Genomic DNA, 13,264 nt, shown 5'->3' on the forward strand with positions numbered 1-13,264 from the left:
TATTCTTCAGAGCTCCAAATGCCCTGTTAATAGTTACTCTAAGGCTGGAGCGTCTGAGATTAAACAACTCTTGTGCAGTCCTAGGATAATTCCTACCATTGAACTCATTAAAATGGTACCTGGTTTTCCTCAAGGGTGGAAGAACACCCGACTAACATGCATAGCCAGCATCTCCAAGGTAGAACTTGCCGTTGGGGATGTTGATCCCATCAGGTCGAGTCATGCTATCACTGAGAATGTTAGCATCGTGCGCTGACCCCTTCCAGCCAGCCATCACATATGTGAACTTCAGATCAAAGTCAACAGCAGCAAACACATTATGGCTTGTGTAGTGACCTAGGAACTCTCGAAGTGACATGAGTACCATCTATTGCCCCAATGCAATCCTGAAAATGGCATCACAAGCCTGTGTTAGTGCTCAACTTGATCAATACAAGCATATCCAGCCATGAAAAGTGTATATTGTCAATGCTCACCTTGAAGTATGGATACCATCTTGGGCTCCTCGAATCTTGGGTGGAGTCTGACCAGATGGTCTCCTGATCATCTCTCCTCTAAGCTCCCCAACAGCAAAAAAACACCTGCTTGAAGTACCTAGAGATGGTCTCCATTGATCTCTTGAACGCGTTGTGAATGACCCTGAACCTTTGGTTATGGCCAACAACATGGAGGAACATTGATCTCTTGTAGCAGCCCCTGGTCCTGAAGGTCTCGACAAGCCTGGCAAATGGTGCTCTTTTCATTCGAAGCATCCACAGAGCCTCGACGTCATTGCAGTTGTATATGTAGTTTAGATTTTGGATCCTCTCCTAATCCTGGATAAACATTGGACCATAGCGGATCAAAGGTCTCCTAACACGACGAACAACTCTCTCATGCATGAACATGATCCATGCCTGAATCACACTTACCAGTGTCGTTGCCTGAAATATCAGACTCATCTGTGCGTCCATAACCTAGTCGACATCGACGGTTCGTTCAGTGGGAAATCGATCCTACACCTTGCCTAACGGCCTAACCACCGACCTAACAAAGGGGGGAGGGGGTGCTGCTTACCGGCATCCGAGACGAGGACGGCGTAGGGGGAGCCATGGCCAACATCAAGGGGAGCACCAGATCTGCCGCAAACGCCGCCGCCTCTTCCGCTGCCGTCGTCGCCCCCGCCGCCTCTAGCGCAGATCTGAAATCGCAGCCGCCGCTGGTGGTGAGGCAATAGGGAAGAAAGTGGCTATGGGTGAGCGAGTAAAAAGGGGGTGAGGCTAATTTGGCGTCGGGACGACATGCCAAATTTCCCATCTCCCGCCATCCCCCCTCGCCCTTGCGTTGCACCCGCCCGTGCGACTTCACGCTGCACTCAGCCTGGCTCGCGAGAACCACCGATCCGAACGTTTCCAACGAGCCAGGCTTTGGGTTGCTTTGAGAAGTGTGCGATACAGATCCAACAGTGGAACCAGGTAACCAAACAGGTCTCTTCCTTCCTACGCGGGCCTGGTTGGACTCGATGCGGGGAACCAAACGCGCCCTTACCAGCTGAGCTGAGCTACGACGAGCAGAGCCCCCCCTCGGCCGATCGAGGAAGGAGAGGCACCGGCTGCGGGTCACGCATATCAGGTCCTAGCTGGTGCTGCTCACCTGCAGGTACACCGAGTTGGAGAGATTATGTTCACCCTTGATTGATTATGTGACAAGAGTACACTTATATACAAGAGGTCCACTAACCCCTACATGATAGGCACGCAGGCCATGATCCTATAATTGTGCATCTATACATCTATGTGACATACATGGGTACAAGTATTCTAACACCCCCCTCAGCCGGAACGCCATGTGCGAGGACGTTGAGGCTGGATCGAAAGTCATGAAATATCTGTGACGGTAGACCCTTCGTGAAGATGTCCGCATATTGGGAGGATGATGGAACATGTAGAACCCGAACTTCTCCAAGTGCCACGCGATCTCTGACGAAGTGGAGATCAATCTCGACGTGCTTGGTGCGCTAATGCTGCACAGGGTTGCTGGCGAGGTACGATGCACTAATGTTGTCGCAAATATACAAGTGTGGCACGACGGGGAGGACGGCGTAGCTCGTGAAGTAGTTGTCGCAGCCAACAGGTTTCGGTAACGCAGTTTGCAACACCGCGATATTTAGCTTCCGCACTTGATCTGGAGATGGTTGGCTGTCGCTTTGAAGACCAGGAGACGATGTTCGAGCCGAGGAAGACACAAAACCCGGACGTGAAACGACGAGTGTCCGGGCAGCCGGCCCAATCAGCGTCGGTATATGCCACAAGATCGGGTGAGGAGGGTTTGTAGAGGTGAATGCCGAAGTGAGAAGTGCCTTGGAGGTAGCATAAGATGCGTTTGACGAATTGCATGTGGACGTCACGCGGTGCATGCAAAAGAGGCATACTTGCTGAACCGCGTAGGAGATGTCGGGCCTGGTGAGGGTGAGGTATTGCAGGGCGGCGGCTAAGCTCCTGTATTTGGTGGGTTCGGATAGAATGGCGCCGGAGGAGGAAGACAACTTGGAGCTAGTGTCAATGGGTGTAGAGACGGGCTTGCAGTTGAGCATTTTGGCTCTTACAAGGATCTCTAGGGTGTATTGATGTTGGCATAGGAAGAGACCCGAAGAGTTAGGCGTGACATTTATCCCAAGGAAGTGGTGGAGATCGCCCAAGTCAGACATGGAGAACTCTGCCTTGAGGGACCGAATGCAGAGTGTAGTGTTTGTGGTGAGCTGGCGGTGAGGATAATGTCGTCGACATACACGAGTAGGTATGCAGTGGTGGAGTCGCGATGGAGGATAAATAATGAGGAGTCATTGTGTGATGCCTGAAACCCTAGGGAAAGCAAAAAAATGTTTGAAGCGGAGAAACCATGTGCGTGGTGCTTGTTTGAGCCCATAGAGAGACTTACGGAGGAGGCATACATGATCAGGCTGAGAGGGATCGACGAAGCCAGCTGGCTGGGAGCAGTAGACCGTCTCGTGGAGATCACCGTGGAGAAATGCGTTCTTGACATCCAGTTGATGGATGTGCCAAGAGTTGGTTGTGGCGAGACTGAGAACAACCCGAATCGTAGCAGGCTTGACCACCGGACTAAATGTTTCGTCATAGTCCACACCTTCTCGTTGAGTGAAACCACGAACCACCCAACGAGCCTTGTATCGAGAGAGAGAGAGCCGTCCACGTTGAACTTGTGCCTGAAGATCCACTTCCCCCGTGCAGGCTTAGGCACCAAAGACCACGTAGAGTTGTTCATTAGAGCATTATATTCGTCTAACATCGCTTGGCGCCAATGGGAATCTTTGAGGGAAGATTTGTATGTGGGTGGTATGGGTGAAATGGAAGAGGAAGTGGTGTTGGCGAGGAACAGCCGTTTGGGCATGCAAAAGCCTGCCTTTGAGCGTGTGTGCATGGGGTGATTATTTTTAGTTGGGGTGATGGGAACGTCTTGGCGGGGGCGACGTGGAACAGGCGGAGTGGGCGGCTCAGAGCCCGAGGAGGATTGCATGGGACCCGGGACAGGGGAGGCAGGTGTGTCAGGTGCGGAGGACGAGGAGGATCCGGTGGGTGCGGTGTGCGGCTCAGTCTGCGAGGAGGAGGCGGGAGAGGCGGCAGGTGCGGGAGAGGGGGTACGTGGTGTGCATGCGTTGGTTGGTGGCGATTTTGGCGTCGCTCGAGCCGTGGAGTAGTTGGTGGGCGGGTGATCCAAGCGGATTGCATGGGGCCGGCGAGGAGATGGCGCGGCAGGGGCTGGTGCGGGATCCGACGCGGCCGAGGTAGGTGGGATCCATGCAGCGGGATTGTCTGTGGACGTAACAGAATGCGGCGGGGGTGTGGGTGGCTCATATGGAAAGACTGTCTCGTCAAAAATAACATGCCGAGAGACGATGACACGACGATTTTGGAGGTCATAGCAACGGTAGCCTTTGTGCTCGAGAGGGTAACCTAAGAAAATGCAGCGGATGGCGCGTGGGGGGGGGGGGGTTGTGGGCTGTCGTTGCGGAGATGTTGGGATAGCAGAGGCATCCGAAGACCGGAAGATGATCGTATGCCAGTGGTGAGCCGTAGAGGAGGTAATGTGGCGTGTTGTTGGCGATAGCTCGAGATGGTCGGCGGTTTAGGAGGTAGGTGGCAGTGTGAAGGGCTTCCACCCAAAATGGTGGTGTGAGACGTGCGTGAAACAGGAGGGTGCGCAGGACGTCATTAGTGGTGCGGATGAGCCGTTCGGCCTTGCCATTTTGGGGAGAGGTGTGAGGGCAAGAGAAGCGGTAGATTATACCGTTGGTGGAGAAGAAGGAGCGGAGGGTGTTGTTGATGAATTCGCCACCGTTGTCGCATTGCATGCTTTCGATGATCGTGTGAAATTGTGTGTGAACGTATGTGAAGAACCGAAGCAAAACAGTGGATGTTTCGGATTTGTTGCGCAATGGGAAGGACCACGAGTAGTGGGTGTAATCAACGAGTATAACCAGGTAATATTGAAAGCCAGAAAAACTTATAACTGGTGATGTCCAGAAATCACAGTGAATTAAATCAAATGGTGCTGATGAGCTGCTAAGAGAAGAAGAAAAGGGGAGCCGTGGTTGTCGCCCAAGTTGGCAAGCATTACAAGGAACATGTGGTGGCTTATGACATGAGCTAAGAAAGTCCCGAGAGATGGTGGAGAACGACGGGGCGCCTGGGTGGCTGAGACGCTGGTGCAAAATGTCCGACATGGAGGTGGTGGCGGCCATCACAGTAGGCCGGTCGGTGCGGGAGCCGAAGAGTGGGTATAGGCCATCGAAGCTAGTGGAGATCAGGAGCACCTTCCGCGTGCGAAGATCCTTCACAATGAAACCATAAGGGTAAAATTCAATAGAGCACAAATTGTCGTGAGTAAATTGCCGAACGGAAATGAGATTTGTGACTATGTTGGGAGAGACTAGAACGTTGCAGAGTGTGAAGGGGGTTGGAGATAGAGTGGTGGAGCCGGTGGCGGTGATGGGGAGGCGATGCCCATTGCCAACAAGAACGGTAGACGGAACAGAATGCTTTAACGAAGAACTAGACGAGGAGAGGATACCTGGGTTGCCGGTGATGTGTGAGGTCGCACCACTGTCGAGGAACCAGTCCGGTGGTGGGGTGGCCGAAGGAGCACCGTGGTTGTGGGAGGCATTCAGCATGGCGACGTGATCCCATGACGGTGGTGGCGGTGGGTAGTAGAGCGCCTGGGGGTAGTGCATGGCGGACGGCTAGGGCACGTCGTGCTGGCTCGGGTAGGCATGGGCGTGAGATCCCGGGCGAGGCCCGAGAACACCAGCAGCGTTGGGAGGTACCCAACCAGGGCGCGGAGCAGGGAGAGCCCTGCCGTACCGAGCGAAGTAGCCGGTGAAGGGAGCCGTAGGCGGGGCGGGAGCGGGAGTGCGGCCACGCCCTCGGCCACGACCGCGGCCGCGGCCACGACCACGATCACCACCATCACCGTTGCGGTCGCCAGGACCCGCCGGGGAAGGAGCATGTGGTGCGGTCTGGGAGCGGTCAAAGCCACGATCGTTGGACCGATCGCCCTGACCGCGGCTGCCGCCGCTAGAGTTGGTGGAGGCGGAGGCGGAGGAGCCACCGCCGTGGATGGCGAACGCCGAGGCGCCTTCCTTGGCGGCACGCTGGGTCATGGACTCCTAAGCGAGAGTGACCCGAGAGAGGACGACGTCGAAGGGGAGTGCTTGGTCGCCCAACACGACACGGATGGTGTCGAGACGCTTGTCGATGCCATGGAGGAACTGCGTGGTGAGGTCGATCTCAGAGACGGGGTGATCAATGTCGGCGAGGCCATCCGTGAGGAGTTTCATGCGGCGGGCATACTCCGGAACGGGGAGGTCACCCTGTTTGAGATTGCGATACTGGCGGTTGAGGATCATGAAACGCGCGGCGCGATTGGAGAGGAAGTAGTCCTGGATCTTCTTCCAGATGGCAAAGGAGGTGGTGGCACCGACGACATGATCTACCATGGAGTCGGCGAGGGTGGCGTAGAGCCATAAGGCGACGTGGGCGTCGAGCTCAAGGTACCGAGCGTCGGTGTTGGGTGGAGGAGGGTGATCAAGGAGATAGGTGACGCCGTAGCGGACGAGAACCATGAGGAAGAAGGACTTCCATTTGTGATAGTTGTGATCTGCAGGATTGAGGAGAAACTTGATGTGGTTGGTGATATGGTCATTGAAAATAGGATGCCGCGGTGGTGGAGGTGGCGCCGGAGGTGTGGAGGAGAAGAGGGGCGCGAAGGTGGACCGAGGGGCGACGGAGCCAGATGCCGGCGAGGAGGCGCTCGTCTGGAAGACAAAGGGGTGGGAGGCGGCGGCGACGGTCGTCGCGGAGGAGGCCGCAGAGGCGGCCGAGGTGATGGGGGCGGCCGGGGTGGTGAAGAGCAGAGGGGCCGTAGAAGAACCGTCGTGGGTGGCGGCGCCGATCGCAGGGGAGGAGGCGGGCGCGTCCATGAGAGGTGCCTGGTGTCTGATACCAAGTTGAAGAGATTATGTTCACCCTTGATTGATTATGTGACAAGAGTACACTTATATACAAGAGGTTCACTAACCCCTACATGATAGGCCATGATCTTACAATTGTGGATCTATACATCTACGTGACATACATGTGTACAAGTATTTAACACACCGCCGACGGCACCTCCTCGGCGTCTTCCTTCACCCTTCAGAGACCGGACCTTGAAGTGAAACTGCAGTTTTAGAAACATGAGCGCGATGGATCGAAAGAGACGTTGATCACTTGTGTCTTGGATGTGCGGCTGGTGAGGACGGCGCAGACGATGACGCCGAGGCCGGGCTGCGTGAGCACGATGTCCGTCGCGTCCGACACCGCGGTACCGATGTCGGCCTTCTTCAGCGCCGGCGCGTCGTTCACGCCGTCGCCCGTCACCCCGCCCGATCTCGTGCTTGTGCTCCGGGAACACGACACGGCGAGCTCCTCCACCGGCACCGTCACCGTCGCCGTCGACGGGTGCATGTTCGTCCCCATCCCGAGGTGCCCTGCCGGCCGGTCTCCTTGGCGATCGCCAGGTGAGATCACCTTCAGGCACACGCCGAGATCCAGGGCCTTGCGGATGGTGTCAGCGCTATCGTGAACGGAGGCCCCTCTCGGCGAAGTTGACGACCCGCTGCGCCTTCTCGCCGATATTGTCCTTGTTCTAGCACAGCACAGGAGGATCTACAAGACGACCAGCATCAGATCAGATGTTCTGAGTTAGTATGACTTGACACTGTAAATTATTAAGTCCCATGTTGTTAGATTACACTACAGTCGGCAGCACTGATGAACTTTTTCAGTGAAGGAGAGGGAGAACCTGCTCGGGAGCACTTTGCTGATCCGGAACCAATTGCCGCCAGAATCAATGTATGTTAGGGCCATCGTCTCGACTTTACGGGAGAAAGTGAACTTGGGTGATGTTTGCGCGTGCCTGAGAAAAAACAGGGAGTAACATTAGTGATTTGTGATCCATTATTAATGTGCAGGCTCAGCCGGCGGGGAGGGGATCCGCGTCCGCGTCGAGATGCGCGGGATTCCAATCCGGACCACGCTTGGTGTCCTTCTTCCGCGCTCACCCTGCTCGCGCCGTTCTGTCTCATTGAGGAGATTGCGTCCGAGACGCGCTCCAGGCACGACGTGTCGGCGTTCCGGCTCACTGCCTAGACTGCAAAACCGTTCGCGACAGTGTGCCGGCTGATGCTGATCCTGACCGATGACCGTGTCTCCCGTTTCGCGCATCCGTTGATCCGCTTCCCGGTGGCCATCTCTCGACCGAGGACTACCGCGTGTGAGTAAAACCTATTTTAAACCTTGATTTCATACGCCCTGTTGAAATCGAACCCGAACCTTTTCAGTGACGGAGGTAGATGGCGGTCAGGATGGGCTATGGTCCATCCTAAGATTTGAAAATTACATCTATATTATTATAAAGCTAAAAAATGCATGTACTATATCATTGCTGGCCCACCTGACCTAATGAGCTAGGTACGTCATTGACGAACCTTTTAAGGGCATGTACAATGATTGATAAGATAGTTTTATTTTTAAATTTTGCATTATAATTTAGAGATGACAAAAAAGAAAGTCTATAATGAATCATCTCTTAACCTTATCTTCTATAATTAATTATTTCTAAAAATATGATGAGACATATTGTGCTAAGAGAGCACCTCTTGTCTTCTCTTAAATAAGAAAAGGCAAGTTCTCTCTTCTCCACCTCATCATTTATCCTATATGACATTTTTAAGATAACATCATTGTACATGCCCTAATGCCTGAAATCGATACCTTATACTTATCTATCCCTGCTAATGTCAACCCTGAACCCGTTCAAATCAGTTTGGCATGATAGAAAAGCAAAAATGCTAGAGTTACGGAAGATTTCTACAGAGTTTAACGGGCTAATCTTTCTCCCTTCACTAATCACACCCCCCTGATTTTCAGGGCGGGCCCGCTTCATCCTAGACCAATCAACACAACCCATCTCTGCTTAGTCCGTAAACATCGTGGTACACTGTCCGTAGTTGTAGCATTACTCATAGAAAATGAACGAGATCACGAGTGTGAAGTTTGTGTGACCGAGCACCTCGGTGCTCTATATCTGCTACGTTGAGCCATGCGTGTGGATCATGAACTGTCGCGTCGGTGTCCCCTGGCAGGTCGGGCTAGCATTAGGAGCTAGATTGTGTAGGCGTAGCTACTTGGTACAAGTGTTTGACACATTGGTCCATTTGCATGAAGTGTTTCAGAGCATGACGTGATCTTTTGGAACATGACTTGTGACCGTGTATGTACCCAGCAGACGGAGCGCTTACCTAATCGTTAACCTAAGGGGATCCCATTTGCTCTGCCCACTAGCTCTTCTTCGTCAACCTGGGGCGCAGCTCCGTCCGCTCCCCCAATGGACCAGTCGATGGGAGAGATGTGTCATGGAGCGCCCAGGTAACAAATCCTTCAAGTATTTCTCTAGCATTTGTCGCCGGATCCGCTGCGTCGTGCTTTCCCCCAAGGGGGAAATGTCTGCGGCTAATAAAAAATCTCAGATCTCATGCGTTTTTCCCTGGATCTGCAGCCTTGATCCCATTGCTTCCGGTCCAGTATGTTCTGCTCATCCGGGTGAGTCTCAGGCTTCTATGAGCATAGCTGTTGGAGAAGAAATACATGGGAAGGACTTCCTGGACGACGGAGCAAGTGTCGGATTCAGTGCCAGATGCACGGAAGCAACCAGCGGCTGGACTAGGAGGTATTGTCCTCGAAGGCGCTCATTTTTCATTTGTTTCCAAAAAGATCCATTTCTTACTTGCTTCGAACTGAAATGCTGTGAGCAATTTGATTGTGTCTCAGTTTTTGTGTGCTGGTGGCATATTCTAAGTACTTTCCATATATGCTTTGTCGCACTGGAGTTGTAGTCAATATTTAAAAATATACAATGGTTATGAATATACAAACTAAGAGCTTTCTAATTTTTGATTCGGAGTATGGATTTAGTTTGACGTCAAATTAATTTTGAGCCTGCAAGGCTGTAAGTAACTAATTCCGATGTGGTTGTGACTTCATGAATGGCCTGGTCTTGTAAGCATTTTATGGAAAACACATCAATAGTCGAGGGGGTTGAATTCGTAGTTTTAGTTTGATGCATGGTACTCGATGGATTCCATATGACGTGTGTGTTTTGTTTGATGGCTCTGCCGTTCTGCTTTTTGATCTAATAGAATGCTCTTGTAAATTAAAATTTGATTGGATAGCTTTTCCTATTTGAACTTGTAAATGTAATTTAGCCGTAAATAGATGATATCAAATGAGAAGGTAGTTGCAATTTTTTCAAACTATGTGACTTTGTTGAATGCTGCGTGATAGCCTGTGTTTTTGTTGTTTTGTGTTTGGATGTAGAATTTTTGTGTTGGGTTGGTCTTAATAACAATAAATCGGCTAATGTTTTCTTTGTTTGTTTTATCTGCCTGACATTTTTCTTTAATTGTATATACAAGGGTTAGGATTGGCAAGGCACCCGTCGAAAGGGAAATGAGTGCAGCGAGGAATAGTGCTTTGGAATTATCAGTGAGAGCATACATAACCAAGCGCGATGTGAATGTTGCCAACCCTGTTATTGGAACCTCGTTCGACTCCATAGACGAGGCTTACAATTTCTATAATTTATATTCATGGGAGGTTGGTTTTGGTATTAGGCTATCAAAAAGCCGGCTGAATGTTAACCGGTCAAGGTGCATGCAAGAGATTGTGTGCGGCTGTGCGGTTGGTCTTTGTTTCGCTGTCTTGCTAGTTATTCCGTTACATTGGATACCACGGAATTTATTGGTTTGTATAATTTTCTATTTTTTCACGGGAAGCCGGTGAAAGATAACACTAGATCATCCAGGTGTGGGTTCAATGCTATGATCAGGCTATTAAGGTCGGAAGACAATGGGTGGTACATATGTGAGCATTGCTCATCACACAACCACCCTCTCTCGATGACGTGTGGCGAAAAAATGCACTGGCAATCTCACAGACACATTGACCGTTACACTAAAGATTTGGTTACACAGCTCTAAGGCAAAACAATGTTAGTCTTGGAAAGGTCTTCAGTATAGTTGGAAGTTTTTTTGGGTGTATCGAAAATGTTCCATTCACCAAGAGGGCGTTAAAGACACTGTGTGGCAAGATTAATAAGGAGCAGAGTGATTCTGATTCCAGGAAAACAATGGACATACTGTCTGAGATGAAGGCAAATGACCCGACGTTCAATTATATTGTTCAGGTTGACGAGGAGAGCAGGATAAAGACACTTATGTGGGTGAATGGTAATAGCATCGACCAATTCATGTGTTTTGGAGATGCTATAACGTTCAACACAACATATCTGACAAACTTATACGATATGCCATTTGGATTATTTGTTGGTGTGAACAACCATTTCCAGAGTATAATTTTTGGTGGAGGGATGCTTAGGGATGAGAAAGAGGATACATTCAGATGGGTATTTCGTGAGTTCATTAGAATGGTTGGTGGGAAGCATCCACAGACGATACTTACTGGTATGTCTTATGTTGGATTGTCTTTCTTAACACAAGCTCGTCATTTAATGTCTCTTTTGTGAATGCTTACATCTCGCATCTTACCAATGGATGTTATTTCAGATCAGGCTCGTTCGATGGAATTGGCGATTGAGGCAGAGCTGCCAAATACAGTGCACAGGTGGTGTAAGTGGCACGTGTTGAAAAAGCGAAAGAATCAATGGGCGCATTGTGGGGGAAGAATAGTGATTTCAAGACCGAGTTTCACAAGTTGGTCCATCACATGGTGACCGGAGAAGAGTTTGAAGGTGGGTGGGTTGCAATGCTGGAGAAGTACTCGCTCAAGAAACATCCAATTCTGACACAAATTTACGAGGTGCGTCACAAATGGGCGAAGCCGTATTTTAGGGGAGTGTTCTGTGCAAAAATGACAAGCACGCAACGGAGTGAGAGTGCAAATCACATGCTGAAGGGGTATGTTCCGCCTGGCTGCCCTATGCATCTATTCCTACGCCAATATGAAAAACTACAATTTGACAGAGATTCTGAAGAAAGCTACCAGGAGAAGCGCACCTCACTGGTTAGTTAGCGTTACCGCGTAGTGTGGTCGGTCATCTGGTAGCAACTTTAGTTTTCCCTTGGTAAAAGAGATCTAACAAAATATATTACATGTATGCAGAGTGGAGTGTCATTAAGATTTAACCTGCCAATTGAGAGACATGCAAGCAAAATTTACACGAGGGCTATGTTTGAGCAGTTTGGGGAAGCTCTCTACAAGGCTGGTGCATACGTAGTTGATGTAGTCCAGCCTATGGCAATTTATAAGCTAACCCATGTTGATGCAGCAACACGTGCGAGATGGAGCAAAGTTGAGTTCATAGTTAAAGTGAACGATGACAAATCATTTTTTATCTGTGAATGCGGGTCATTTGAGCACTCTGGCATGGTCTGTTGCCATTCGTTAATAGTAAGTTTCATGACATACGTGGAACAAGATAAATTTACGGTTTATATGAAAAGACATGATTGTGCTCGGAACTAATATCGTTTTGAACTGTGACAAGTCATGATTGAGTTGCGGCTTAGCAGAATACCAACAAAGCATATATTGAAGCGATGGACGAGGGATGCACGGGATATCTTGCCTGAGCGACTTGTCCGGTACCAAAGAGACAGTGGGCCTCCTGCTAGCAATACATACATGCATCATACTATGTACATTCAAGCTTTGGATTGCGTGCGGCTCGGTGACATAAATGTGAAATGTTTTGAAGTTTTCACGGCAATGATGAAGGAAGTTTATAAAACCCTACTGCCTCTAAGTCAGGATAAGGATGGTATGGGACTTGAAGATCGCGAGACAGCTGTTGATGGCAACAATATGGTTGATCGTGTGCCGGAACTATCAAACTGTTCAGGAATTGCTCCCGCAAAGTCGAAACGGTCAGCGGGGAGGCCGTCTTCAAGCAGAGAGAAGGCTCCATATGAAGAGAAGCTGAAGAGGTCTAGATTTTGCACCATATGTCGGGGTGAGGGTCACAAAAGTACAACTTGCCCTGATCGAAGTGATATACCCAAAGCCTCAAGGAGGTTGCCGAAGTGTGGAAAATGTGGAGTGATTGGTCACTGAAAGACTGCTTGCGGCAAAATTGTTGATCCTTTCGAGCCGGATTTCCTTTAGGCACGTCGCATTTTCTAAAAAAAAGTTATGGCAGGTGCGCACAAACAATTTATGTTGGTTTCGTATTAAGGTAGTGTGCCAGAATATTTGATGGCAACGTAACGTTGCTATGATTTATGTAATTGCGAATTTTGTACTTATATTGGTTCTGAGAATTTTTATGCTTCTATTGTGACATGAGTCCTCGATAAATCCTATAACGTTGAATGCGTGTACTTATATCGGAAAAATAGGAAGTTCATATTTTATGGAAACTGCTATATGTACATGTTTCATGCTATGTTTTATCGTTGTTGAAAAAACGCATGCATTGTTGACCTAGAATTGAAGCATACACCAATCCTGTTTGGCATCGATTTCAAAACAAAACATTGCCTGATGTGTGCTTGTAGGGGTAACATTTTTCGGACAAGGTTTGTGGGAGAAAAAATATACAGACGCTTGTGTGAGGCAGGGTGCCGATTAGTGGACAACATGCATTCTGGGAAGGGGTCACTTGGTAGATGGATCGGATGGTTGGAGGCTTGCGCTACAAGATAGACATGGGT

General features: G+C 50.0%; 1 pseudogene; it reads left to right on the forward strand.

The window, feature by feature from the left end:
• LOC123450738 overlaps positions 1-12,716 on the forward strand; it is a 98,512-nt pseudogene extending 85,796 nt beyond the window's left edge.
• The last annotated feature ends 548 nt before the right edge of the window (positions 12,717-13,264 follow it).

Source organism: Hordeum vulgare, chromosome 4H, assembly GCF_904849725.1.
Source record: "Hordeum vulgare subsp. vulgare chromosome 4H, MorexV3_pseudomolecules_assembly, whole genome shotgun sequence".
Classification (NCBI taxonomy): Eukaryota; Viridiplantae; Streptophyta; class Magnoliopsida; order Poales; family Poaceae; genus Hordeum; species Hordeum vulgare.